We start from the raw sequence: 5,185 nt of genomic DNA, 5'->3' as shown, positions 1-5,185 counted from the left end.
CAGATACCTTTGGGTCTAGCAGGCGCTATATAAAACTCTTTAAATAAATAAATAAATAAATATGATCACTGAGGGATGAATCCGCAGGGTGATAATCCAGTACCCAATCCCTCTGTGTTTGTGAGAAGAGAATATCATCAATGAATCTGGGGGTACGCCCCTAATACAGGTGGGCATCGTGACTGATGCAGAGGTTAGAGAATCATAAGAAAAGATTAAATTGTATTCTGCCAGGAGAATTCTAAATTTATCCCCAGCATCATCAGTCAGCCCACAGATGCTAGCTGCAGAGTACGGACCGATGTACCACCACATAGCTCCTTTGGACTGTACTAACACATTTGTCAATATCCATGTGCAGGGTGCCTGCCAGGTCCACCTTGGAAGTGTAAACCCTTATTCTATGCATTAATGAGTAGCTTTAGGGTTTTTGCACACTGCAACAGATTGAGGTGAAAGTACACAGAGGCAGAGCTTGACCTCAAAACTTTGGCGGGGAATGACAAAGATACAAAGGTGAGGAGACTGCCCTTGGCCCTACCCATTGGGGTTTGGGATGGCTGGGGCAGTGTAAAATGAGTATCATTATCATCCCAAACACAGATTCAGTAAGCCATGTCTCCTGCAAACAAAGAACAGCTCAGTGGTCAACAAACAAATGCCAATCAGGGGTCCTCCATTTGCTTGCCAAGTCTGCCGCATTCCATGAGTTTGTCACTAATGAGGAAGAACTGCGGCTTTCCAGGTCCAGGCTGGAAGTCTGACTGTCTCTGGCAACTGGACTGGTAGAGGAATCCAAGTCAAACCTCAAGGGCCCATTCCCCCCTCCCCCTTGAGGGGTTTGTGGCCTCTGGGAGTCAGTCCATTTAATCCAGCTGTGAGATGAGAGGAAATCTATTCGAGGTTTGAACGAAGAACATGGACAGCAGCAAGTCAGACAGAATAGCCGGTGATTGATTGAAGTAGCCAAGATGGAGTGTCTCAATGGACGACATGGATTATGCAAGCATCAGCTTGGAAAAAATAACCTTGGCCACACCCCTGTCCTTAAAGTTAATGACAATGTAGTCAGTGTAGTCAGGCTTCAGGGTATGATCGACCCTCTGAACTATGCGAACAAGACTAATCTGATTGTGTAGCAGCAGTGGCCCACCCAATCTGTTGTTAGCCCAGAGCACCACTTTGCTCATCAACTGATCATAGTCTTCTCATGAATTGTGGGCTCGAGGGGGGACATTTTTCAAGATAACAATAAAGGGGGTGGCATGCGGTGGGAGATGTAGCGATGGAGCCTAGGGCGGCAAGAGTGCCAGAGTATGCCCAGCACTGGCATCTCCTAGGCCACGGGCACCGCAGTGTTGGATGCATGCCTCTTCGTCAACTGTATGAGATGCCAGAAGGCCCATCCTAGTTGTGGTGCTCAACCAACCCTGCCTAGGGCTAGGTATTCTACCCAGAGAGGTAGCTGCTGGAACTGCCGAGGTGGGGGGCTGCAGAGGTGGAGCGGAGCTACAGATTCTATAAGTGGGACTAACAGGCTGTGGCCTTGCATGGTGTAACGCCAAAGAGGAGTCCCTCAGTTCAGTCAGTGCAGCTTCCACCTTCGCAAGTCGAGCCAAATTAGGTTCCAGTGTGCCCATGAAAGAGGACACAACTTTCCTGCACAATACCATGCGCTGCTCATGCAGGTAAGAGCAGTGGGGTTTGGGAGTCAACGATGAGGGAAACAAATTTTAAAAAGAAAATTACTTACCTTGCGCTCGCCGCATCGCTGAGTCAGCTCAAGATAAGTGTTTTTCTTTTTTTAAAGTTAAGTTTCCCTGGTCGTCGACTGACCACTCCTTCCCGCATCCCGCACCCGCCCACCCCACAGCTCTTACCTGCACGGGCCGCGCCTGCACAATACCTCAGCCAAATCAGTAGTGATATGCCCTTCAATACTGGTTTGCTGATGGCAGTTGGCAGAGTTGGAAGCCCTGGTTGGACTAGGTGCGGCTACTGAGGGACCGGGGCGAGGATAGTTTGGACCACTAGGAGAATAAAGCCTCACAGGCTGGTAGTCAGGCACAGCAGCCATGGCAGGGTCCAAATTAGCAACACTAGTGGAACTATCAGGAAAAGCATAATACCCAGGCGGGTTAGCGAGAGGGGTAGGTGTTTCAGGCACAGGTGGGATGCAAGATAGCTCGGGGTCAAAATCCGAAGAGGACGACAAAGACAGACGTCGCTCGGCAAGTTCAATTTCCTCATTGCCGTGAGACCCTTACGGGTGAGTAGTGCGCTCTACAAAAAACCCTGATTGAATTTCTGTGTTGATGACCACCAGAGTGGCTTCGGGTGGGTGACCCTTCATATGCCCATGATGTCAAGTTGCAAAGGACATACAGATTACCATTCGCGCACGTAGAGCAAGACAATTAAGGGAGAATAGTATAGGAAATGTTGACCACAGTACCTTGCGAGTCAGGTGAAAAAGGGGTGGCCCGGCCCAGCCTCCTCCAAGGTAAGATGGGTCCGGTCTGCGCCTCTGGCACACGCCGCAGTGATAGAGCCGTAGGTCCTGGCTCTAATTGCCTAATTAAAGTTAATTTTCTCATTTCTGCATTAATGGATCTTACATTTAAAGCTTAATGCATGAGTATTTTGCATATAAAAATGCTATGACGAATCGCCCTAAAGTGCCCTGAAGCCACTTTACTCTGCACAAGTTTACATTATGCATCCTAAACAGTTGGCTTCTTACAGCAACACATCATAAACTGGAGCTTTAATCTCTTGTATGTCTACTCGCAGCCAAGATCACTGCAGAGTTTACAACACAGGCCAAGTCATTTCATTACATTCAGCGTCCTGCATTTCATTTAATACTTCAAATAGATTTTTGATATCAGTTTTTTTTTAAGGTGGAAACCAGTCTAGGGGGCATATTATCAAGGGGCTTTATCTCCGCTTTTTTGGCTTTAAAAGCCAAGAAACGGAGATAAAATGATCTCCCTATTACCTAGCTGTCGCTAACACCAGTTAGCTACAGCTAGTAGGAGATAGCGACTATCTTGGGCCCCGCTTTGCATGTCAGTGATATTTATCACTAATGACATGCAAAGTGGGCGTGCCAAGATGTTAGCAACTGGAAACAGTCGCTAACATCGCTATCTCCTTATACCAACTTTTGGAGATATTCGCGCTAAGCGCGAATATCTCCAAAAGCTAACACCTGCCTTGAGCAGTTCTTAGCCATGTTATCCAATGGAAGGTGGATAACATGGCTAAGAGCATTAGCTCACTAATGCGTGAATATCGCTGACTTTTCAGCGATATTCATGCATTGCAGCCGATTTTTATCGCATTTGCGATAAACCTTGGTAATACCAAGGTTTATCTGCGATAAAAATCGCTGCAGCTCGGCGATAATTTTTTCATGCTAACCAAGCAATAGCGATAATCATCGCCATTGCTTGGTAATATGCCCCTCAGTTCTGTGTGGATTACGGACTGTAACAATACCCTATGTCCCTTCCCCCCACCCGGTTACAGCAAGGGGTGGCTCTGCTAAATTTTACAACTTCTACTCTCCTTCTAGATTAACTGTTATATGAAGAGTGTCTCTTCTACCACCATCCACTCCACTTCCACTCTTGCCACACTTGGAGAAGTGTGGCTCACTGGTTAGAGGAGGCAGACCCTGATGCAGAGGTCAGACCTGGGACCAGGGTTCAATTCCCGACGCGGCAGGGTCTTGAGCTCAAAATGTCCACGGACTCGATAATTCTCGCCTCGGTGCCTACTGGAATCATGGGTTCACACTCTGCAACTCTGGGCAATAGCTTGCTTAATCTCCACTACGGCCCCCTGCGATGGGATGCCTGGTCTTCACCTTGGGGATGCACAGTAGGGGTTATCTTGCAGGGAAAGCCAGGACGGGTTCCCAAAGCAAGCGCTAAGAGACCTGTCGGTGATTTGGCGCTATATAAATCGAAATTAACATAACATAACACTTGAACTATTACAGCAGAGGATGTCCTTTCTAAGTAGTCCTGGGCTTTATAAAAAAATTAGGCTAAATTGGTGATGTAGTTCACTGAGTTGGCACACCCATACTTGTCCATTGGCTGTATCACCCTAGGGAATGAAATGTCACAAGCGACGTTATTGCCAACACTGACAAGCTAACTGGTGGCGATCTTCAAACCTTGCAAACCCCCTGTGGGTGGGCTCCACCCTGCTCTGGGCAGGGTAGGAGGCTATGCATGCCGGTTGGCATCACCGGCCTGCTGGCTCCGGGTCTGGCACAGGGGGGATTACAGGAGCTGTTCAGGCACCAGGAGCCCCAGACTCCTCCCTTGTCTGACATCACCCTGGCTGGGGTAGAGAGGGTGGCCATGCCGGGTGCCTGGAGCGAGGAGCCATCGCTTTGCCCAGCTCTCGTAGGGGGATTACGGGAGTTGATCAACCCTCAGGAGTCCCAGATTCTTCCAGTTCAGACACCACCCTGCCACAGGATATTCTAGGGCCTTTTGAGTTCCATGTCTCTAGCCACCGTTCCTTGGGTTTGAACTGTCACCCAAGTCAATTGGGTAAAGAGTGCCCTGGGTCTGTGTCTTCCACCTTTCTGGAACCCAAGCCTGGGGAGCTAAGGAGGAGTAAACCCCCAGGCAACCCAGCTCTATGCTTGCACCTGCCTGAAAAGAAATTTTCCAGGACTATTAAGCTCCCACAAGGTGGGGCTTCCACATTCCGAGGGGAATGCACAAGTCCAAGTCAGCTGTGCCGGCCAACTGGCTGGTCATCTGGTCGGCCAACCACCGATCACTTAGCTGGTCGGCTAACCACTGGCTGGTCATCTGGGTGACCAGCCTGGTGACCAGAGGGCACTGGCCGACCTTTGCACCAGGTGCTCCATGAATATGCTGTGCACTAAGGATGATTAAGGCATCCCCCTTCCGTCCACACTCCGGTCCCCAAGCGAGTGGCTCTACACAACCAGGCCTGGACCAGTAGGCCAACCGAGGCTCCACGGTACTGGAGTATTGTTACAGTTTTGGTGGGAGTATGACTCAGAGGCATTCAGTCATAATCCCACAGATGGAAGCCAACCTTTTGTGTTGCAGCCTCGCCACATTGGCTTCTCACCCAAGTACAAGCACCAAATGTCTCAACCTGCGATTCCGCTAGTACTGAGCAGGAT

The sequence above is a fragment of the Lissotriton vulgaris genome, unplaced genomic scaffold (genome assembly GCF_964263255.1).
Source record: "Lissotriton vulgaris unplaced genomic scaffold, aLisVul1.2 SCAFFOLD_2135, whole genome shotgun sequence".
NCBI classification, from domain to species: Eukaryota; Metazoa; Chordata; class Amphibia; order Caudata; family Salamandridae; genus Lissotriton; species Lissotriton vulgaris.
This window is presented reverse-complemented; position numbering follows the sequence as displayed.